The 26,883-nt window shown below is 31.5% G+C and overlaps 1 long non-coding RNA gene across 1 annotated transcript; it reads left to right on the top strand.

Annotated features, from left to right (window-relative positions):
* The first annotated feature begins 205 nt into the window (after positions 1-205).
* Positions 206-8,989, top strand: LOC143053400 (uncharacterized). Its single transcript, XR_012971323.1, has 2 exons — positions 206-415; positions 8,011-8,989. It is a non-coding gene; the product is annotated as an uncharacterized LOC143053400 (long non-coding RNA).
* The last annotated feature ends 17,894 nt before the right edge of the window (positions 8,990-26,883 follow it).

The following is a 26,883-nucleotide window of genomic DNA, read 5'->3' as shown; positions in this document are numbered from 1 at the left end:
ATTATCCAAATAGAGACTAAATCAAATCTTCGTCAGAAGAGTGCTTTACTTTCCCCAGAGTAAAAAAGTAATCGTAGGCATAATTTTAATGCTTATATTAATGTATTATGAAATTCATTGTTAAGCGTCCGTAACACTTCATTGGGAGACTTAAGTAAATTTCAGCTTGCAAGACCCTGAAAGAACACAACTATTCGATTATACTCCCATACAATAATTTATCTCTCAGCTTATTGGTGCATTCTCAGCAACAATTTGTATATATATAATCAAGAGTTTGAACGACTAAGACACAAATTGTCGTAATTAACTTGTATAAATCGACCTTAATAATAGCCGTTGTCAAGTACGCTCTCCATTCCAATAGTGGCTCTTGAACTGAACACCAGTTAGGATTAAAGCAACCAGGCTACAGGTAGGATCGGTATGTTAGTTAAAATAAGTAGAGTGCCAATTCATAAATATTAATTAAATATTTCCTGTTTAATTAACTGAAAGTTCTTGTATTATATTTAAGTTTAATTCTATTCATATGCGCTTTCTATATTTGGCAATGCATATGAAAATGAATGGTACAGTTCTTCCATGTCTGCAATTCTTTTTTGTTTGAATTTTGAATTTGAATTACAAATTACTTTTGTCAATCGTTTTATTGTCATTAATCCTTTTATACTCAAGTAAACGATCATCAGTTCGAAAATTCCTCTCATTTTAATATTTTTAAAGGAAAATTTTGCATTATAAATAGAAGCTGAAATTTTATAACATCGTTTATATTATGGAAAGTTTTACATACTTAGACACATCTTTTGCAGAACAATTTGTACTGTTGATATTATTACAGTTTATAAAATGATTTATCCAATTTCAACAATAGTGTTTTAGTTATATTACCAACATCTTCTATCCCATTCAATTAAGCTCTAATTGTTCAAAATCGTTTTTGGTAAAAAGAAAGATACCAAGAGACAATACTAATTCACAAGGTATAATTAGTTTGTTTTAAAATTTCTGTTTAGACGTTACTTTGGATTCTTATTTAATAGTTGGGTTCAATATTTGGTGGCTTTCGTGACTATAAATAAACTCATCATAGATACCAGGACAAAATTTTGTATATACGCCAAATGCGCGTTTCGTCTACAAAAGACTCATCAGTGACGCTCGAATCCAAAAAAGTTAAAGAAAAAAAAAAAAAAAAAAAATAGGCCAAGCAAAGTACAAAGTTGAAGAGCATGATGACCAAAATTCCATATATCATAATGTTTTGAAATATTTTGCAAAGTACTAATTTTCGGTGGGTGTGTTTGTCAGTGTTCTAAGAAAACAATTACCAATTAAAATGAATGATGCAACATGTACAGTATTTAGGCTGATAACAGGCGCTGTGACAAGGTTATTATTCTTATCATTTTCAGACAATATTAAATACTAACCTTTAAAGTTAACTTAATATCGGTGTTTTTATACGGATTCAATTATGTTTTTAATGGCTTTATAATATTATTAGAATACAGCGGATAATTTACTAGAAAATATGACAGAGGATAATTAGAGCACACTGTGTACTTTTAAAGATCACAATCAATTTTACGGATAAACCAATTGCACATAGTAAACAGTTTAGTGAAATAGTGAAAATGATTATAACTTTCCTTTCTGAATTTTCCTACGACTTCGGTAATTTTGTTTTTTTACTTTATACCTTATACATTTAGTTAAGAGCTTGGTGCAATATGATAAGTATGCTACTTTGAATGATAATATTTAAGATTCAGAATACAAAAAAACCCACAGTTGATAAGACTTTTCAAGTTGGAGCATGATTTCCCCTTATAAGGCAACTCATATCATCACCAGTAGTCGTTGGGGTTTGGGTTCGTGTTGCCCAGTTATATGTTTTCTATGTTGGTGGTTTGTATATTTATTGTTTTCCTTTTTTTACTAAAACCTTTCATGACATTTCAAACGACCTATGAATTGTAAACTTCCTGTGATGTTTTTCAAATTAAATTAGAAATCAGAAATGGCAATGTTTACGACTAGTATACAAAATATAAAAATTCCAATAAAAAAACATGTTCTGTAATGGATATATATCTTCTGCTTCTGTATCTAATGATATTTACTCTTTACAGTTAATAATCTTTATTGTGAAAACGCGATACAATTTTGGAATGTATCATTTACTATTATTGTCATTCGATGAGTGTAAGTGTTGTACGAAGAATTTGTATTTTTAACTTTTATTTAACTTATTTTGCAAGTTGACTGTTTGCAAAAGAATGACTTTTTCGAAATACTAAGGATTTTCTTATCCGAGACATAGATTACCTTATTCGTATTTGGCACAACCTTTTGGAATTGTGAATCCTCAATACTCTTCAAATTTATACATATTTCGGCTTTCAAATTAATTATTTTGATCTGAGCGTCTCTAATAAGTCCTATGTAGACAACACGCATGCGTATCAAATTATAATCCTGGTACCTTTGGCATTTTTGATAACCAATTAAGCATATTTTTTTGAATATTCATTATTTGAAATAGACTGTTAACCTACATAAAGTTGAGTGCCACGTTTATCTAGATAAAGACGAATCAAATGTAAGATTGTCTTTAGTCCATAAGGTTCTTTTGTGTTGTTATTATTTTGTTTTAATTAGGTAATTGGTTAATGTAATTTTAAAGATATCTTTCGTATTTATACAATAAGTCTTTGTCTTTTTAATTTCAATGACGTAGAGTTAAATGATATAATACTCTTCATTTTTTAAAAATACTTTACCGATATTGTAAAATTAAATAAGATTGTCTAATATCACAACATTGTTTTCCAAATTTAAAAGACAGTTTTAATTTTATATTATCCATTTAATCTGATTTATATTTTGCTTATTCTCGCGAGATTTCATATGTAACACACTAATTGGAAGTTTATTTTGTAAATTTATCCTCCTAGGAAATAAACAATGTGTCAAATATTGTCATAAATTAGGCAAAATAATCCGAATAAAATCATATGTCATGTTTCAATAAACTTTTCCATCATACGACACTCTAACACATTGACCGATTTGTAGGTTTTTAAAACCATGTATCTCAAAGCTTGACGTTTGTCTCACATAACCTTTATCATTACAAATTGATCAGATCAAATGATAAAGTCATGTGTCAATACAACAATACTCCTTTATGAACCGGCAACTTTAAAGATAAAAAACCAATTGCCTTTCCGAAGCATCTGAGATAAACCATGTTTATAGATTGATTGATTGATTGGATTGATTTGTGGTATTTTAAGCGCCAGTTATGGGCTATTTCGTGGTGTCAGTTTTTATTGATGGAGGAAACCGGAGTGCCCGAAATAAAACCCAACGACCTGCGATAGGAAAACTAACAATCCTTATCAATTAGGATTGAATTTGAGTGCACTTGCACTGGCGGGGTTTGAACTCACAACCTCAGTATTGACTAGCTAGTGATTACAGTAGTAGAACTACTTAGACCACTTGCCGCCTAGCCCCCATGTTTATTGAATATTTTGGTTTATGAACCTTAGTTTTAATCGATTTATTTTTTTTGATTTTTTTCTTTCTGCCACGGTGATATCTATCCAACTGTTACTTACCTTACGACTCATATTGCCATCTTATTATTGTTTTATATTTACAACAATCATGTATATTGATAATAAACGAAGTACTACAAAGTAATTATCTAAACAAAACTCGAACCAACAAGAACAGGAAGGGTAAGTTAATTCATTTCCAATAAATAGTGAAATTTGAATAAAACACCTGTCTTTGTAATGCAGTCACAACGTATAGCCTTGCATAATTTTGATAATAAATACTAATAATAGAATAGCAGTAAGTTTATTTTTTTATTTGATTGTCAATTTGAACTAAAAAAAATGTGTTAATATAATTTGTCGACTCGAAAAAATGTGACGTCATTCTTGTCAATTTGAAAACAAATGTATTGGTTAGACTAAATTTTCAATTAGAATCAAACATGATTTCAACAACACTTTAGAATGTTCATTTAAAACATTTGTCTTTAGATTTAATCTGTCACAAAGAATTACATAAAATTATTATGTAACTAGACAAACTTGAAAATACTATTGGCAACTCCTTAGAATTTCACATTATTAATCTGTTACTAGAAAATCATGACGATCTTTTTGGAGAGTTAGATAATATAAATGAAAAGAACGAATACAGTATAAGAAAAAAATGATAAATTATTAAACCGCAATACATAGAGAAAAATGATTGTCATTGTTTCTATATCCCACGAATATATTCCAGTTTTAGGAGATACAATCAAATCCTACTTATCATTCCGGACTTTTGGGTCAGTAGTAAAATCAAACTTTATAGAATGTCTGATCCTTAATTCCGTTAAACAATTGATGGTATTTTTCAACGCGGTGTATTGCGTCTGTTCAGAGTTCTTGCAAACCTGAGATCGCTTCTACTTTTGATTGGGTTCGTGTGGTTCAGTCGTTAGATTTGTGTGTTGAATTTTGTGTACTGTATAGACGTTTTCCGTTTCATGCCATGGTTTTGTCAGATAAGTTGACAATGAGCTTGAATATCCTTTTGGTATATTTACCCTTCATTTAAATATCGATGATCCTATTATTGAAGGTTATGAATAGCCCCATTGAAGTCCTTTGATAACTTGTGTTTTTTCAGTTGCTGTCTCATTGACGACTAAAGTGGACTCAATGGCTGGTTGTCTAAGTAGTTACAACTGTAATCACTAGCCAGTCAACACTGAGGTTGTGTGTTCGAACCCCGCTCGTTCGGGTGCACTCGACTCCAATCTTTATTCACTAGGATGGTCAGTTTTCCTATCGGGTCGGGGGTTTTTACAGAGCACTCCGGCTTCTTCCACCAATAAAAACCGACTGCCACGAAATAGCCTAAATACAGAGCTTAAAAGTGGCATTAAAACACCAACAATCACATCATTGACGACTACATCCAAGTCTCATGTCATTCATTCAATATACTACTTGGTGAAAATCCTTCAGTTGAACAGTGGTCTTGCATATCTAACGCTAATATATTCTTCCTAATAGTCAAAAGTCGTAAGTTGAGAAGTATGCTTTTGTCAATGCTTTGTATTATTTGGTTCATTCACACATTCGCGTTATCTAATTACAAAAATCAAACATAATAGGGTTCACATGGAGTTTTTCTCTTGTATTCAGGTTTTATCCACAACATCAAATATTGCAATTAGAAATAGATAATATAAATCATGACGACGGGTATTGGATAGAAATGTAAGTCATTACCAACTTGTATTGACCGACGATAGTAACATTCAATTTATTTCGAACCTTTTCCCTCTGTCTTTCCTAGAAACAAGTTCTCAATTTTTATTCTGTATTTTGGTTTCTACATTTGTCATTCGTTGTGGAAACAGATATTCGGTTTTTGTTTGTAAACTCGTATGTAACAAATAGTAAACTGCTATGTTATTAAGTGCAAATATTTTGATAGAAAACCATCCATTTTCAGGGTCTATTCTCTAATTACTAATGCAAATGCACCGCTGTAAACAATACTAGTTTTGCCAATGTTAAAAGCATTTAGAACAAACAGTAAAATTGAATGATTCAATTTCGTCTTTTCTCGAAAAGATTCGTGTTAATAAGGAAGAAAGATTTAAAGTTTAATTGAATTTTATTAGAAGTTCTGTGTAAATTGAAATACTGTTGAATACAATTTTATACTGTTTTTGAATATTTATAAATGTTCCAGCTTTTACAATACATCACAATAACACATAATTATGTATTAAACCCTGTTTTTTATAAACTGAGAATTTTAACATGATTTAAGAGACTAGATGATAGTTATGTATTTCAAATTGCCAAGCAGTAAGTGTTATATATTTTTGAAAGTAAGAGTTTTGTTAAAACATGTTTGAAGTCCCATGCTTACAGCAAATAATCAACAATCAAAAACATTTATCCAGTTTAAAATCGCCTTTATTATTAAAACAGAACACCACAAAATAAAATAAATGTACAGTCTTCATGTATAAATAAATATTGACCTAGTTGATCACTGTGTATAGTTGATATTATGAAATCTTATTTGTTTCTGTTATAAAAGCAACCAAATATGTTATTGTGTATTCCTAGGTATTGCCGAACAAAATGTATTGAAACTTGATAAGGACTTGGTCTTCCTGTCATATAATATATGTAATGGTATGAATGTTGTATACCAAACAGATATTTATGTTTTCGAAAGATGAGAAATCACCGAATTTGTCTTTGCTATGAGCAACACGATGGTATCAACATGTGAAGCATGATCGGTACCATCTCCAACACCTAATATCGTCCTTGATGTCTGTCTTTGTCTTATGCTTTTTATGTATATTATTTTCTGTTTGTCATGTCATTTTCGGGTTTTCTTCAATTTATGATAATTTATTGTTCCTTTGTTTTCTTGTTCATCCTTTTGTAGAATTTCACATATTTTCAATTAGCAAAAATTATTTCAAAGCTTTGCTTAACTACTCAACTACTAATGTTACCCATTTGATTCTAATTGATTCTTTTAACTATACAGAAGATCCAATATCAGAAAAACATATTTTCACTTTCGCAAATATTGTCTTTCATTTAAGTTATATATTAGTTTATATTCATCAAAGGTTTTTATATTGATTAAGTGATCTTTCAATTTATTATCGATATGCACGCCTTAAACTTCAAGGTTATAAACAAGGGATGGTTATTTGGTCGTATGGAATTCGTTGAAAATAAAAATAGCATGCTAAAACTATTGGTCGCATTTGTAATATGAACAATACAATATTGTATATGGGTTGAAGACGCAGCTTTAATAAGAGTTCATTCAAGTGATATGGTGTGGGAAGATAAAAACATTTTAAACACGATTCTTTTATGAAATGTTACTATCACTCAGAAACGTAAGATGTTTCTACACCCCCTCCTCGCCTAAGACATAGAGGACCATTAACCAGACATGGCACTGACGTATTTAAGATTTTTGGCCTCTCTTACACGTCAACTTCTTTATTGACCTGTCCTTTCACCTGTTTATTTTTTTAGTTTCAGGTTAACGATAAATTGGTATCTAAGTGAGTTTTTATAGAACCAACAATCTGCTGCACTTGAATCGAGCACGATTTACATATACTCACAGAGATTGTTATTTTATCGTTACAAAGCGGGGGGGGGGGGGGGGGTGCAATAAACTTATGTGCCAGAAGGAGGTCAAATACTGTTTTTGTTAATAACTTTATAAAACCGATCAAACAAATCTAATTTCAAGACATAGATTATATACATGTTTTCTTGATAACAGTTTACACTTACGAGGCACGTGCACGTGGTCGAGCATAATTATTAAAAAAAAGTATGTTTTGTTTTATTCTTGCCTATATTGTTTTTTTCATTTGTGAAACCAAATCTTAAGACGTACACATCTTTCCTGCTAGTCCTGCACATAACGAATCTTCAAAAAAGTCATTACATGCCCTTTTAGCCATGCGAGATATTAGGATACATATACACCTGCCAGTCATTGTTATTTTGTTACCACTGTTCTATGTTGGGGAAGGGATGGCGCCTTCAAACTAGTTTATCCACATTATGTTTCTGCTTGTCCCAAGTCAGGAGCCTGTAATTCTGTGTTTATCGTTTATTGCTGTGTTAAACATTTGATTTCCGTTTATTATTTTTACATAGCTAATGCCGTTAGATTTCTCGTTTGAATGGTTTTACATTTGTATAATTTTGGGGCCTTTTATAGCAGAATATGCAGTATAGTATTTCCTGATTGTTGAAGGCCATATGGTGACCTATATTTATTTATTTCTATGTTATTTTATCTAGTTGTCTTTTTAGTAAGCACACCACATCTTAGTTTTTATATGCTACATTTTGTGATATTTACACGTAACATGAATTGAAATAAATATTTACAAAATTCCATTTATCTTTTCAGATCAATTCAACATGAACGTCCTGATAGCAACCATTAGTGCAATTATAATTTCCTTTGTTGTTTTATGTGACCATACAGTGGCCTCAATTAATCGGGATGCTATTTACGGAAATATAGAAATGCCAACGAGAGGTACCGATCAAACAGATATTGAAAACGAGGTTGTAAACAGTGCAACGTGTAAATTGTGCGCAATCGACGATATTGGTCTCAAATATATATGTCAATCTTTCACAGCTGATGTTGACGGATGTATGATGTATACACTTAAAAATCTGAATAAAGCTTACAAATCTGGCTCAAATGCTGGTTCTTTCAGACGTACGAGAAAACAGTTCTCCGTTAACGGGGCACTTTCCTCGATCGCCAGTATGCTCAATGGAGAACAAAATAGAAGTAGAGATCAACTTCTGAGATCAAGAATACAGATGATGGGTTAATTCCATTAAACTTTTACCTGTCACATACTGAAATATTATACTTTAAAATTATTTTTACATCCTGTTTTTGCTCATTGTTGTAGCATTGCACATTGACGCATGAAAGCTTAAAGAACTTTATTTTCATTTCAATTTAACACGCGAAGATTCGACATAAACATTAGCTCGCACATTTCATGGACAAGATATATAATATGCATTCGAACAACATACAAGATATTAATCAATGCATTGTTACCAGCTATTGGAGTTATAATTTGTTCACAAATGATAAATCATGTGTATATCATAGCTGCAATCATCAGGATCAAAGTAATGTATATTTATGTTTTTCTGTGACATTCTATATTATTTATAAATTTATCTCTAATACTCTGTGCCCATATTGTGTGATATGTTGGAACTTTAATCATAGAAAACAGAAGAAATCTGGATAATTATATGTAATATTTTCTAATTGGAATGTATGACCAAATGATTATTATAACGCACATCCATGCCAAGGTATTTTTGTTCAATAAAAAATGTAAAACACCCTACATCGTTTTTTTTTTCCCTTTTCAAAACATTAGGATACATGTTTTATGATGTTGTTCAATTGAGTAATAACGTTAATGAGCAATTCGTAAATCCACTAGAAATGTGCAAACAATTTTTTGACGTTTGATCAGTTGATTGCGGTATATACTTATGCTTTCTGCCGTTTGAAGTTTATATGATTCTTTAGAATTGCAGTTCCATGGTTGTCTGTTCGTTTGTTCTTATGCACTAAATGGTTGTTGTTTTAAGTGTTGCTTGTTCCATTACAACTGCTTTCTTTCACTCTAGAAAATGAAAAAAAAAACTTCGGAGTTCATAGATGGAAAAAGTAAAATCATAAAAATACTGAACTCCGTCGAAAATTCAAAACGGAAAGTTCCCAATCAAATGGCACAATCAAAAACTCAAACACATGACACGAATGGATTACAACTGTGATCTTCCTGACTTGGTACATGCATTTTTTTATGTAGAAAATGGTTGATTTAACTTGATTTTAAAACTAGATAAACCTCTATACAACTGCTTCCTTGCACTCTAGAAATTGGTCAAGAACTTCGCAGTTCATAGGCAAAATGCAATATTGTCTGACTAATGATACCCATCAATATCATGGTTTTATCTGGACTATTTACTGAAAGATTTCGGTAATTATGTAAATTTCGTGAATGTCTGATAAAGGCAACAAAAGTATATCACTGTTCTTTAGTCATAAATCAATTTGGCGACATTAAATCAAACTAAAACAGAGGAAACCAACGGATAACAGAAACACTGAACTTCACCAAAATCAAACACCAACATATATAGACACAGACTTATTTATGAGCGTAACTGATGAGTCTTATGTAAAAGAAACGCGCGCCTGGTGTATAAACTTATATTCCTGGTACCTTTGATAACTCTTTTTTTTATTTATACTGCCGTACTCAACATTGCATATGAAAAAGGAATAAACATCATATATATATATATAACAGAATATGTATAAACATTTTACTCAAAGCAAAATTGACAATTGAATGAACCCTATGTTAGAATGTTCAATCTTAACTTTTCATATTTTCAATTATCGAGCACAAACGATTGGTTACGTATGCATGGTTTATAAGACTAGTTGGATATCTTTCAGTTTTTTTTTTAAACATTTACTCGGAGCAAAATATTTATTCCATCGAAGAGAGGATGTACGGGATTCTGCGCTAACTGAATAAAGGTCAAAGTAATACATGTATCATGTTAATGTAGTGGCGGTTTCAGGGGGGAGTTAGAACCCCCTTTTTGTTGGATGATCAAAGCATTTGAATGGGGACATTTGGTTGGAAACCCCTCCCCCCTTTGTATATGGGGACGAAGTCCACAATAACAGTAGAAAAATCAATAATAATAAAAAAAAATCGGGAAAATTTTCCCGAAATTTTCATTGTACTAATGAACTCAAAATCGTTCATTTTTTTATGTCATGTTTTGAATTCCCGCATCTGCGCAGAAATCTACAATATATTTCCTTTTTCCGGTCTCGTTCGTATGAAACTTTGAGGTAAATATATATTTAATTTATCAGTCTAGTATAAAATATGAAGGAACGCAATACCAGTTTCACTTTTAATAAATCCTTGATATGAATAAACGTTACCTAATGATAGCGTTTCTTTGTTTACATTGCATACGATGCCATAACTTAAATAACGTCACAACTAATATCCCTAACAACAGAACCAAAATCGGAAACGTTACGGTATTTCCGTATCTTTTCTTTTTAACAAATATTTAAGTTACAAAAAAATAATTCATACAGACTTCGTCCCCATTTACAGATAATGCCTGCCTCATATTGCTATGTTGGGAAACCCCCTTTTGAAAATGGCTGGATCCGTCCTCTAACGAATTGCAAACCTTTTTTCCATAAAATTCACATTTACCGGTAATATTTGAAATCTACATTAATTAAGATTTCATAGTATTAACAGACATTTTGATATCGACGTAGTCAATGAATATTGCAGCAGATACATTAATTCTGACACATTCCCCATTTCCTGTCTCAATATTATTAATAAGTCACAAGCAAAATTTTTTATATATATTCCCCTTTATCTGATTGATAAAGAAAGCAATGTGTACAATATTTCTTCTTACATCTCTTTAGATTAAGTATAATCGAGACGTAGTTCCATACTTCACACAGTTATTGAAGTATCCCTTGTGTCCGTACAATAATCCATTTAACAACTATGAGTAATTAGTTATCACAGTCTTCTACTTCATGTCTAGTAAACACAGACTATAATTCAAGACAAATACTCGTCGAAATCCTGATTTACATTATCTATTGCTATAATATATTGTACGAATTAGAAGATTTCGTTATTGTCATTTGTTGGTCTGTCGTATATGGCTTCTTTTATTCGTATATGAGATATTTATATTCTCTTGTGTGAATTGTAACTATTCAATCGGATGAAAAACAAAGAATGCATTGTATTCACAATACTCTTTTCTTTGCTCCCTTGGAATTTGTAACATGAATTTACATTGACCTTTTCATCAGGTTTTGGAAAATTAAAGATTTTCTTATCACAGGAATAGATTACCTTAGCCGCATTTGGCACAACTTTTTGGGAATTTTGGACCCTCAATGCTCTTCTACTTCGTAATTGTTTGGCTTTATAAATATTTTGATATGAGCGTCACTGAAGAGTCTTATGTAGACGAAACGCGCGTCTGGCGTACTAAATTATAATCCTGGTACCTTTGATAACTATTTATACCACTGGGTCGATGCCACTGCTGGTGGACGTTTTGTCCCCAAGGGTATCACCAGCCCAGTAGTCAGCACTTCTGTGTTGACATGAATATAAATTATGTGGTAATTTTTATAAATTTCCTATTTACAAAACTTTGAATGTATCGAAAAATTAAGGATTTTCTTATCACAGGAATATATTACCTTAGCCGTATTTGGCACAACTTTTTGTTTATGACATGATTTCAAGAAACCAATTTGTTTAAACAACCGGTTAAAAAGTAAAATCACAAAAATACTGAACTCCGAGAAAAATTCAAAACGGTAAGTCCCTAATCAAAGGACAAAATCAAAACCTTAAACACAGCAAAAGAATGGATAACAACTGTCATACAGTCATGACTTGGTGCAGGTATTTTCTTATGTAGAAAACGGTGGATTAAAATAGTATTTTTCCATGATAATAGTAATTTGCAATTTAAAAAAAAATAATTGTAAGAGCCATTGAGGGTACACTTTATTCTGATTATGAGATGTGCTGATCCTTTTAATTATTGATAATAATTAATACTTTTATAGTTAAGTTGATTGCTTGGTTGTATGCGTTATGCAAAGGAGAAAACATGGCATCCTTATTCAAGACAAAAGTAGTTTCAACATTTAATAAAAATTGACATTTCTACAATGTGGGTCAGACTAGATGAGGGTTTGAAAATTTTGAATATCACATGAAAGAGTGGTATATTAGATGATGGCATAACACCTTTAAATTTATACAATGGTCATAATCATTATAATTCGGTTGACCGCTATGATGGTTAACAGATGACGATGTTAAAGCTCAAGTTGCTGTAACCACAATTCAGCAGTCACATGTACCTCTATTGTGCATTACCGACAGTGACGTATGACCATATTCTCAATTGCAGATAATAACATACATTAATGTCGCAAGGGAGGTACAAACTGATTACCCTTCTTTAGCACATGAGTTCATTTCCGAATTATGGATGATTTCCTACTTTGATGTGTGTAACCATTCATGTGAACATGAGATCATCTCCGAATTATGTGGCTGTTCATACTTTGTAGCATTTGGTATTGTAGTGTGACTTTTCATAATTTTATGTAATGTGTTCTGGCCTTTTCAGTTTATATACAAATGACGTTGAGGCAGAGTGACACTTCCTGTTTATTAAACATCGGATACAAAGTAAACTAGAAACAACAGAAGTGAAGGTTTAGATAGATAAAAGCCCGGTTTAACCGGAATTTCTCTGCAACAAATGCCTTTACCAAATTAGAAATCCGGTAGTTATTGTTTCACATGTTCCGTTGATAAATAGATTTTGATTTTGTCAATTTTTATGAACTCCCCCATTTTGGAATAAAGCTTAGAGTTGGATATTTTTGTTATGTTTTTATTATATTTTATTTTAACATGTCGGCATTTTTATACTTTCAGCAAACTGTTGCTTCAAGGCGAAAAACTAACTACATAATCAAAAACGTCTATGAAACAATATTTCATATACATGTACCAGTAACCCTTTTATATAAAAATTAAGAGAAGTTGCATTATTACCAATGTGACATTTATATATATCTACAACAGTTCAACTGACGTAGGGTTGTTATCATTAAATGTTTGACACAAAGCTAGTATTGTCTCCATCACAACAATTGGATTATTAAAATAACTAGTGTAAGTGATTAGAAGTATATACAAAACGCCTTGCAGGAGTTTATGTTACCAATATTGCATAGGCTGATGAACATTATTAATTGATATAACCATATATATTATGTAATTCTTGCACTTGACTTGTTTTGTCTGTTGACATTTATAAGGTGTCCTGCCAAAAAAAAAACAAAACAATATCGTCATAACACATATTCAGGTGCATAAAGGACACAATAGAATTAATCAACATGTAAAGTCACGTTTTGAGTTATATAGCCTGTTCAGTGTTATTCATCCTTGACCTCAAATATTCGGCTTTAAGCCTTCCTGGTGGAGGTAAATCCTGAAAATGCGCTTCGGACGCATGAAATGTATATTTAAGGTGGTACCCAACACTTTCACTAAAATTAGTTTGGCTCGTTTAATTTTCATAAAATTTTGACCCTTTAACAAAACTATAAAAATTTCAATTATTTTGAACCAACCGTTTTATCAGAAAAATTACACTGGTTATATAGCAGTTTGACAAACAGCAATTTTGATCATTGAGAAGCTTAATATTCCTTTTACAATACAACGTAATTAAAACGTTTAGCTGACTTTACAGAGTTATCTCCCTGTAGTTTTAGGTACCACCTTAACGTATATGTATAACCTAGTGTACCATACTTATCCAAACTGCAGATGGATATATAGGAAACCACATAAAAGTCGACGGATGACAAACAAGTTAGGTAGACATCTAAAAATTTAGGTTAAGAATATGCATATCTATCCACTAATTATATATGTTTATAATTAAAAGAAATGCAATCAGACATTCTTCAAAGGTCCGATGCAATTAAATTTTTTTGGTATGTAAATATTGATTTAAGATTTGGTGTTGTCTGTAGTAACAAAATAAAAATGATTTTTAAGGGAAAAAAAAACCCGTGCGTAAAATTAAAATCACCAGACGTTATACTGTGGATTTATTTATATTCGTTGGATACCAATTTTCGTGGATTTCATAGGTACAGAGGAACCACGAATGTTGATAGTCAACGAAATACAATTCTTTTTAAAGGAATGTATAAAGTCTTTGCAACACCACGACATCAAAAATCCACGAATATGCAAGTTTTTTCTAATTCTACGAAAATTGATATCCATGAAAATAAATGATTTCAAACTACTATAAATGATACGGGGAATACATTTTGGGAGGTTTCGTTAACATTTATATCTGACCTGATGAAATTATTTGTTCGAAATTTGTTAGCATCTATTTTGAACATTTTAGTAAGAAAACTTTACCATCTGTAAGTTATGTCCTTCTTTGTTCCATTTACCTGCTATATCCGATATCTTGGAACAGGAATATATAGGTTGTTTTATATTTGTAGGCATTCCAGAGACTGTTAAGTGGAGCGAAAGAATATCAAGTTGGTGTCCTTTTTCCTCTGAAAGGTCCCTATCGAATTAGACTTATATGGGTTTGTCTACTGGTAATTTTTGTCTTTTTTTATCATAGCATTGACAGTTTATTTAGGACTTATGAGTTTGAATGTCCCTTTTGTATCGATCTTTTTTAAGAAAATCTTATTTCGAGCAATTGAAAGTTTGTTGAACGGTGAATTATAAATATGACCATATCAGTTAACTAATGTCAACACAGAACTGGTAACTTAGGATAGTAATTACAGCTGATTTCACTGAGTGTGTAGCTAAATGTAATATCTTTAGTTGGCTTGCTTGCTAGCTGAACCGCGAAGTTATTATTAGGTTAGATAAACTACCCTCTTTTAAGAATGGACTAGTCCGACTGATAACCTTTTTTTCTATTTTTCTATTGGACTGGGCTACTTCAAAAGGAGGATAGTATACCTTACCTAATAATGACTTCACGGTTCAGCTAACAAGCAAGCTAATCAACTATATTATCTTTCGCTACACACTCAATGAAATTGGCTGTAACAAAATAAAAACAGAATTGTTAATAGTCTTTCTATCCATGAACTAAATTCCGCATGTTGTTTAGATGAAGTGTGTTCCTTTAAAATTAATAGTTATTGTCTACGATTACATTAAGGTTACATTACGTTTGTTAATCATCAACAGCATTGAAATATCAAATTACTATTAAGTGTTAATACAGATTATGAAGAGTGTTAACTATTGTTTATGTGACCATGACATGCAATATGATATAAGTGAGCTTTAGCGAATTCCTCAGTTAAAGAAAAAAAGCAATGGATTTACATTAATATGGCTGTCAATTTTCGGTGCTAGTACTAAAGTTGTAGGAGATGGGTTAATGAGGTCACCATACATTCCATTTTAACACAAAAAGAATACTTGAATATTTTGGATAAAGTTTCATTATTAATTACTTGGAAAACGAGCAAATGGATCCATTCATAAAAAGCACCGACTCACCTAATCGTAGAGGTTGTCTAAAGTAGAGTGGATTGATATGGAACTAAAATAATCATAATCATTCAAGGGTTATAAAGATCTTTAAACACCTAAAGCTTACATTTCTTGGCGAAAAAAAAACTAAATGGAATATTAAGGTGGCTCGTGGGTACAAAACTTTCAGCTAAAAATTGAACCTTTATAATTTTATTACAAATTGTATTTATTACACTATTAGTTATTATTTTATGATATGGTAAAACAATCAACCCCAAAATTCGATTCTGTTTGACCCCAGATGACTTTTAAAATGTTTATATCATTGAAAAAGGTCCAAATGATCTCCCTTTGGTACAAAAATGCCATTTTTTTGCATTAAATTTGAAATATCTTGTTTAACTCATCGGTGACCTATATTTTTTATAATTGTTTTCATATAAGCTGTACATAAACTAAATAATTGTAAAATTTAAGCGATTTCTGCAATTAGGTGTTTTTTTATTTCGATATGACCTCTATTTCTTCCATTAGTTCAACAGAAAAAAGGACATTAACAAAAATGTATGCTTCTTCCGGAGGCAGATTGTGAGCTTAAATGAACGGTGACCCCTTTTTTTATTTCATTTTTCTTTTAAGTATATGATAAAGTTCATTTATAAAAAAATATAGCGAAATCCTATATTAGAAAAAAACTTTGATTGATACCCAGGAGCCCCCTTAAGCAGTAATTTAATTTCGGACGTAACGCGTCTTCTGATTGGTTTACGTTGTTTTGTTTATCAGCTCATATATATGATTTAGTCACGTGACCGTGACGTCTCCAACTTTTTTTAATGTTTTACTCTGGTTTCAAATGGAAATTTATGATTCCATAAGAAGAAATAACTGTAATATTTTATCTGGCTATTCGAAATAACATAAAAAAATGTGGTGAACATTTAAAATAATCCGATACGCGGTTTATTCAGTGTGCACCACCTTTTTGGTGTTATTTCTTCATAGACCAAAAAAAAATATTGCAGTCATTCCTTATAAAATAAAGATGCAACACTGAAGGAAACACATTTAATACCATCAACCGAAAACGATAGTCGGGACACATGCATGATAACATATACAAGATCAGAGTGCCCTACAGTGATTGCCTTATATATCATGTTTTCAGTTGAACTGTCCCGGAATAGATCGCCTTAAGGGTTGTATCAACACTGTCATTCGAGTCATGGGGACTTTCCCTATTATGAAATATAAATACATGAAAAACATCAGTTTCGTTTTGTGAAACAAAGAAAAACTACATCATTTAATTTGAAAGGAGTAGGTTCGATAACACATTAACAAGGCCCATACTTAAGCTACAATTTCAAATTAAGATTTATGTATTTACCAATTTCAAATTAAGATTTATGTATTTACCAATTTCAAATTAAGATTGATGTATTTACCAATTTCAAATTAAGATTTATGTATTTACCAATTTCAAATTAAGATTTATGTATTTACCAATTTCACAATGAATCAGAGCTAATACAATGGCTAGATAGACAAAGGCAACAGTAGTATACCGCTGTTCGAAATTCATAAATCGATTGAGAAAAAAAAAAACCAAATCCGGTTTACAAACTTTATCTGAGGAAAACACATCAAATATAAGAGGAGAACTACGACACAACAGAAACACAACATTAAACTGTTTTTTTTAAAGGCCTTGATTTGGTAAAATTTTGAAACAAAATTCTATTTTTGACCTATTTTAGATGTAAAAATCTACGCTTTAAAGAGGCATTAGCTACGAGATCTATAAAAATCAATAATGAAAGTGAAATAGTGAAATGAAAATTCGCTTTCATTAACCAAAATGGTTCAATTTTGTAAAATTAAGCTAAATAACACTGATAATGAATTATTCTCTTGCAAGTGAATAATTCGACCTCATTAAACCCGTATTCATGTGAACTTCATTTTAACCCCTAGAGATTGACAACGCATGCATTGTACGTGTACTGGTTATCTAAAGGAAAAGAACGTCAACATTGAAAGTGAAACAAAGGTAAATTATTTGATGAATGACTCGATCCTCAAAACATATTTCTTAAACAGTAAAAACGATGAGAAACATATATGTTTAATTTATAAAATAAAATTAAACAGATCAATAAAAATCAAATTGCACGAGTTGGCTTCATCTATTTATATCCTGATTTATATGGTAATGTGAGGTCGACTCTATAGTTAATTAGATGGTATCACGACTAATGTACACACGAAATGAAACTATATATTATCGACCCTATGCTCTGTAAATTGTTTACTTTAGACTTTTGATAGTTTAAATGTTTTACATTGTTATAAATAAAATATGACAACTTGAGTCAAATCGATGACCATGAATTTGACAGCTATTGATCCTTTAAAATTAAAACTTTCGCACATGTCTTTTTATCACTTTAAAACCATTATTATCTTAAAACATTAAACTGAATAATCGGGGCCAAATATGACCCTTGCCGAACTTACTCATTTGATAATTGTTTTCTTATAGTTTATGTCTAAAACATATTTTACAGATTTGAAAGAATATGAATCATGTTAAATCTTCAATTTAAAAAAGTCAATAAAACGAAGTAACCACAACTTAATTGAATTTCTTTGAGCTGAATAAATAAAATGGGTTGAATCAATGAAGGATCAAACTGCACTGTGTCATTATTCAATAAATCTAAAGGATATCGTAATCAAAACCATGCAGCTGGTGCATCTTAATCAAATTCATTTTAATTGTTCTTCAAGTTTGAAGGACATGTCATAACAAGGCATATAGAGATGGTTTACTTCAGTCAAACTAATAAGATGCGTCAATGTTTATATATGAAAAAAAAGAAGATATGGTATGATTGTTCATGAGAAGGTCTCACCGAAATCGAATAAAGCGCAAAAACATGTCGTTGGTAAATCCGACTCGTGGTTTTACATGCTGTTTTGTTATAAGACTTTGATTCTATACGTGTATAGCTGATGATAAGATTGAGAATTTTCACATTCAGGTAATGATAAAAGTCATATCTATCTGACAAACGGACTATAACATACTTATTTGAGCCGACTTGATCCCGTAGTGAACTCACTTATTGTTTACGTTCTGAGTTTGTCTCTACGATCCCAAGCATCATTAGTAGTTGTTGCTTCATCTGTAAGGAAGCGGTTAAACGAAATGGAGTGTAATGTTCGGAGTCGTTCTGCAATATTTGTGAGGTTGTCTTCATTTTGTGCTAGAACATTTTAAAATCAGAAATTGCCTGATTGGTACACAACAGGGTATTTATTTGTTGATTATTCATTAATAAATAACATGTTATTTTTCCTAAAGTACATTTATAACCTTCAAAAATTCTTTTCATTGCTTTAGATTCAACGTAAAAATCCCATTTGACATATCTTAAACCGTCATTTCGACATGCTTGAATCATGAAATGAAAATATACCATACAATAAAACAACACCTACATCAAAACATCGTTTAAATGAGATTTTAACCATATTTGAATCGTACAAACAATGGATTAATCTTCAGTTTCAAAGTTACAAACGTTTTGATCGTCACTGATGAGTCCTATGTAAAACAAAACGCATATGAGTGTACACAGTTATGCGTCAAGTAATTTATGCGTGTTTCCGCATTTGTATGACTAATTGTTTTGCTATTATGCAAATTGTGCGAAAACAAATTCATGAAATTTTGCGACATTGTCTACACATTTTAAACATTTTTCCAGCACTTAATATGCATTATTCATTTTTGTAATGCTTTATAGTACGAATTATATTGTTATCTGAACAATTGGTTTTTCATTATAGTTTGAATATGTGTTTTGATTTGTTATTAATCAAACATGAGAATTTTAGTCAAATTGGTGAACATGATTTTGACAGCTAGTCATAATCACATTGGCTTACGTATATCATTTTTGTATGGTACAAGTTTCTATCATATTAATCAAGATGTGCGCTTTGCCTGAAAATATCATCATAGAACAAAGGCGATGAGTAATGAATGTCAATGAGGCAACAAATAAAGTAAGGTGTGAGTATAAGCAATTTTATCCTTTCTAGACTATTTTGCGGCTATTTAATTTCGGAACTTTCTAATTTACTTGATCCTGTTTAATAAGGAAAGATTTATTCGCGTTAGTTTTCTACTCGCAAAATTCGCGAAAAACATTGCTCGGGAAATGAAGTTGGTTTACAGTACTCGTTTTTGGTAGACATACCATTCAATCAATAATAATTATATCAAGTTATTATTGGGTCAATTGAATCCTGTTCAGTTAAACATCAGTCAAAAATGGTATGGTACTTTAAGAATCGTGTCCACGGTAACTTGTAACACATTTATCTTACAATAACAGCCAGACATGGTACTTTTATGTAGGGATATCATAATAACGACCAAGATTGCGTGTTACCCTGATTGACCAGTTTGGAAAGGGAAAGGGGAAAGGGGGTGGGGCTAGTGCAAGCTCTATATATAAGCTAACAAACTGTATGTATATACCAAAAAACTTAGAAAATGTGATTTTCTATATAAAACAATATTTTGTTTCACTTATTGATTTCTTCTCTCGAAATATTTGCATCAAGATGATTATGGTTTAAGCTTATTAAATAAGTTATACATTCAATTTTGTATCTATAATTCATGACAAAATATTGCTTCAAGAATGGATTAATCCAATGTAAGCATGTAAGTAGGTGTCTAAAAAAGTTCTGATGGAATATTGCGTGATTTACACTTACATCAAATTGTGGCTATGTTCACTGAACTATCATGGGTAATATATTGTATTTTTGCATTCGTCACACAGTTGGAGATACGAACCATGAAATGGAACTATTCTAAATGGGATGTCCTCAGGGTTACTTTTGAGAATTATCAATGACACGACTGAATTATATGTCATACTTTTGACACCAAAGAGGGCGTAGGAGTCCATCAGTTTTATCATGTCTTTCAAAAGAGGGACGAAATATACCAGAGGGACAGTCAAACTCCTAAATCGTAAATAAACTGACAACGCCATGGCTGAAAAAGAAAAAAAAGACAAATAGACAAACAATATTACGCATTACACAACATAGAAAACTAAAGAATAACATACACGAACACCATTAAACATTAGGGGTGATCTCAAATGCTCCGGAAGGGTTAGCAGATCCTGCTCCACATATGGCACCCATCGTGTCAAAGTCATCGATAAGGCCAACATTCGGTAAGGTAGTCAAATTTGAAATGCTATCACTTAACATATTTTTGAAATAGAAATAGAAATTTAACACTATTTATTTCAGGTGTCGTATAATATTACGATAATGTCATGATAATTAGAATACTAGAACATGTAATTTCCTAAAATAAATTGATACACCTAGGTAAATTCAGTTCGCTACCTTATCGTATGCCTTTAAATACTTAATTCAAGGATATGTTCGAAATTCTAACATGACGTCCTTCAAACGCTTTGAGTACACACCCGTAGTAAAATATGATATATTGTATGAGCTGTTCCGATCGTACTCCCACGTCATATGCTTTTTTATGATTGAGCTTCCCGACGTCATAAAACGCTGATGTAAGAATATAATCATTTTACGGGGAAATACACGCGTGTGAGACCGTAAATCATCAAAACTAGGACACGTAAACAAACAATGCTAAAATGTGATATAAGCAATTTTTTAAAACATATAAGACATTAAAGTAAATTATCATTTAAAACTATCTTAATACGTTATTGTAAATAGTTTAAGTATGTCACTAATTCAGTTTGCTCCGTTCTTTTACGGCAATTTAATAGTGCGTTTAATTATGGGAACGGCAAATATTTGCCCCCACCTAGAGCGCTTCGATTCAAGATACTTGCCGTATTTGTCCTATTAGAATCGAAATAATTCATGGGGACTTGAATATATCGTGATGTTACAACGGGTTGTCCCTTTATGCCGATATTTTACCCCTTGATATCGCTCAGGGTAAAATATTTGTCATAAAGGGCCAACCCGTGGTAAAATCACGATATATTCAAGCCCCCCATGAGTTATTTCTTAAATAAAAAAAAGTCTAAATATACCAAAGAGTTTGTAAAACTCATAGGTGGAATAGAAGCTGACAATTAAATGATAAAAAAACCAATTATTTTCTATACGGTGAATTCACATTACTATAAGACGTGTCACGGTACTTTTCTATCCAAAATTCATGTATTTGGTTTTGATGTTATATTTGTTATTCTAATCGGATTTTGTCTAATGCTTAGTCCGTTGCTGTGTGTGTTACATTTTAATGTTGTGTCGTTGTTCTCCTCTTATATTTAATGCGTTTCCCTCGGTTTTAGTTTGTTACCCCGATTTTGTTTTTTGTCCTTAGATTTACGAGTTTTGAACAGCAGTATACTACTGTTGCCTTTATTTATATGGTACTAACATGAAACCTCCAACGAGGTTATATAACCGAAACAAAGCGACTGGAATTGACATTACACAAGATTAAGGGTAATCAGCACACACTGTAGGACCGATACAAAATTACTGTGTATCACGATAAACATATTTTCGCGGTTTTAAATGTTATAAAATGTCTCTAGTCTAATATTTAGACCAAAATATAAGAAACGAAAATTTGTTTTTTCAAACTTAAAAAAAACTTCTTTCCTTAGCGGATTTTAACCAATGCTTCTGTTATATCGTGACAATACTTATTCCACTAGGTAGTAGAGGTGCCATATACCTATCGTATCAATACTTTTAAGGTCATGTTTTTTTTTAGTTTCTTGTATATAATTCGGAGTTTAGTATGACGTCCATTGTCACTGAACTAGTATACATATTTGTTTAGGGGCCAGCTGAAAGACGCTTCCAGCTTCTGGAGTTTCTTGCTGCATTGAAGACCCATTGGTGGCCTTCGGCGGTTGTCTGATCTGTGGTCGGGTTGTTGTCTCGTTGATACATTCCCCATTTCCATTCTCAATTTGATTCTAAGTTAAAATATTGAAAATATTTTGGATAATATTTGTACTTGATGATTTTTCAAAAATGTGTGCCCCTGTATGACATGTTTTAAATTTAAAAATAATGTGTTTTGCTGTATTGAGAAATAAAATGTATGCATTAGAAGCAATTTGAAATGAGTTCTTCATTAATAAAGGCAACATCAGTACTATTGTTTATCGCTGTTCAGAAGTCATAAATCGATTAAGAGAAAACAAATCCAATTTACAAACTGAAACCGAGGGAAACGCATTAACCATAAGAAGAATACAACGGAACAAAAACGACAATTCAACACACAGAGAAATGACCTATAAGAAAACAAGTGCTATATTCCTAATTTGGTACAGGATATTTTAAAAAAAACATGGTGACTTGAACTTGGTTTTGTGGCAAGCCAAACCTCGTGCTTTATCATGTTTATGTCAATGTTTAATATACCCCTAAATGACAACATAACATGACAGGAATACAGTACAAATAAATGACAAGAACGCTCATGACAGAGAAATACATAAAAGAATAATATTATTGTACACTTTGACATGCTGGACACAGAATAACAACGAATAAATTAAATGATTAAGGACAGTATACAAAAACAGAATAACAGAATTACGAACTACGCGTCCTTGAAACCAATCATAAATATTGCAATAGTTTTTAATTTGTATTCATTTAAATGCAATAAAATAACACTAAAAGGTTTTGATACAGAAATGCAGCATAAATAATATTATCCATTGACTGCATATTGAAATATATGGGAAAAGCTTTAACGTCGGAAATTATCCTTGGAGACATATGGTGTAATTTCCTACATGCAACAGTAATTTCGACAGATTTACCTAACCTACATCTGTCGAGAAGGATCGAAGTTCAGACAAGGACAAGATAAAATTATAATTAATAACCAAGTACAAAAGCCTTAAGACTCTGAGGGTAGACAAAAATATAAAATTTTATCACAATTTTTCATTTTTTATGTTGTAATAGTTTCATGTAACGTCACTTGTAATTGAATTCGTTATCACGATTTTAAATCGTGCGTGTCTGGCGTATTAAATTATAATCCTGTTACCTTTGATAACTAGTATCATGCATTGTATAATTCGTTATAAGAGATTAAATTTGTGATAACAAATTGATGAAAGTCGTAATAACAGATTTTGTAATGCGTAATTACGAATTAAATTTGTCATCATATGCTTTGGCAAATTCTGATAAAGTTTTAAAATCGTGATAACGAATTGTATAATTTGTTAAAACGGATTATATTTGTGATAACAAATTTGTGGAATTATTTAACACAGTTTTTTTGTTATTTGTAATTTCGGATTAGAATTCATGATCACAGATTTATAGCTCACCTGACCCACAGGGTAAATTGAGCTTTTATCTTCACTATGCACTGTCGCTGTTTATGAAGAAAATCTTCTACACTTCTTCTTTGGCCGAAGTGAAACAATCATGACCACAAGTAATATAATTTTAACGAATTTTATTTGCAAAATTATCAAAGAGGTTGGACATTTTTAAGATAAGAGATATTATGTTTGTTTTTTGACCGAAGATGACATGAGATGCCATACCTGTCAACATCGTCTTTATTAACACGTGAAAATTAACAATCTAGCACAGCGTCTCGGTCTTGTAGAAAGCAGGATATATATTTATACCGTACAAACATGTTCTCTTCCTAAATATACATTTATTTTGCTACTTGAAATAGAACAGCCATTCATTACTTTGACTTATCCCGAGACAGTCAGTTATTGTTATTACTTCATTAAAAATCTATCTTAGAGGAGGAGTAGCAAATAGTTATTTTCAAAGTCTGTAAATTTCTTCCATTCGGGTACCGAACCAACTACCTACCACATTCGTGACAAACCTGGTACCACGAGACGGTAGAAGTAAATCACACATTTAAAGAAATGAATAAAACAACAAATACACAGTCTTCCAAGTCGTTATATTCCTTGTCGAGTTCTAAATCGCCCTTCGACAACTCAAGCTGTAGACAGTTAAAAAACAACAAGACTTCGCAATAAATATAAAATTATATGTTCATTTTTGTGTATATACATGGCATCTTTATTGAGTAATACCTTCTTTTTTGACGCCTTATGTGAATTAAATTCTGCAAATCTCAATGATAATCCTTGTTACATTAACGACATTCAGTATATGCTCCAGAGGGTCTCTTGTTTTTTATATACTATTTTACGATTCTTTGTGATGACTATTGTCCATTGACCAGATACAGATTGTTGTCATTATCATATGTCAACCGTCCACAGAGAGTACCAAAACAAATGAACTGGAATCATGGTTTTAATAACTTTCGCCATTCTGTGATTTAGTCCTGCTATAAACGACTATTTTATCTATTGCAAACATCGCAGTCTTACTATGTAGTCTGGGTGAACATGATTTATTTACTTATTGTGATTAGTTTTAAAGTAGTTTTTATAAACTAAGAGTACATTTTGACTCTGGTGGATCGTAGTATCACAAATGTATCATTGGCATTCATATTTATTTTCATATCGATCAATTCAACTTAAAAATTATATAAAAAATATTTTTTCTTGGTCACTGTTAACTTTTCAAATATAACTCTATAATCATGATAATATAATCTTTACTAGTACACACCCGCGTAGTTGCAGGCATTTATAGCAGGTATACTGATAAGATATCAAAAGCTCTCTCCCTTTTTCCAAAGTCTGTTATGTGTTTCTTTTCTGTTAGATTCCATTATTTTTGCGTTTCTGGCCTCAGACTGAAATTATTCTTCCCCTTAGCTACAATGCATATTTTGGTAAAAGTCAAATTAAATTCAAATACTGCACTGCTTCAAAAAGACATTTTCATACATTAATCTTAAAGACATCATTTAAATCAACCGGTATTCAAATGAAAATAGGATGCGAACGGACCCAACGGGCGAACGTGTAAGATTAGAATGTGTTTTTGGGAGAGAACGTACCAGCTACCGTCGACGTCGTACATGTAAGTATTTATTTATATTTTTTAATGTTATGCTTTACTCATGTATATTTCTGTCGTTTTAAACTTTTATGTGAAAAATAAAGAAAGCACACCGAATTTCTGACCTACTTATTTCCTGTTTTGTAGAAAGTTCTGCGTCACTTGTTTACATTGTGAAGGGTGCTCTCATACACGACCGCGTTCCAATGTCGTTTAAGCTATTTTTGAGAAGACTCCCAAAAGCGACCGTTTTCAAGGTATTCGTCGTAAGAAACATGCGTTAAGATATGCGCACTGCTAAATGGCGAAGCCACCTTAAATAGTAAACATTTAAAAGAAAACTAAGACAGAATACTTAGGAAGCATGACCCCATATAATGATTGGGAACTATATTCCAAGACCACGAACAAAGGAAATTAATTGTGGTCTAAAGCCTTCTGTACGATCATTGCTATAATTATATAAAGAGTCTCTACATATTATGATAGTGTATTCATAGTATACATGTAGATTAACGTGAAAATAATTGTCCTCTCTCCGAGTATTTATGAAAATCATGTGCAAGTTAAAACCGGAATGTATCTATATATCTATGACTAAAAGTCGGTCTGATGACGAAATAAAATCCAGACGCCCTTTTTTTCGTTTTTCATCCAAAATAACTCTGAATAATCATGAAAAGGGATGACAGTTTTCAAGATCACAATGTATCGTCATGTGTCTGTCCGTATATACACACGGTTTTAACATGTCATTTTTGTGGACTTTATAGCCTGATGTTCGGTGTGAGCCAAGGCTCTGTGTTGAAGACCATAAGTTGACATATAATGGTTTACTTTTAAAATTTGTTACTTTAATTAGAAAGTTGTCTCATTGGCATTCATACCACATCTTCTGATGTCCTTGTTTGGTCAACATTGTGATCTAAACCATAAACATAATTGTCACTTCCCATGATTCACTATCGAAGTTTTATTTTAAATATCTTATTAAGTAATGCGAGTTTTTTGCGTTACAATGATTATTA

Source organism: Mytilus galloprovincialis, chromosome 12 (assembly GCF_965363235.1).
Source record: "Mytilus galloprovincialis chromosome 12, xbMytGall1.hap1.1, whole genome shotgun sequence".
Taxonomy (NCBI): domain Eukaryota; kingdom Metazoa; phylum Mollusca; class Bivalvia; order Mytilida; family Mytilidae; genus Mytilus; species Mytilus galloprovincialis.
Note: the sequence above shows the minus strand (reverse complement) of the source record. Positions and strands in the feature narration are given on the sequence as shown.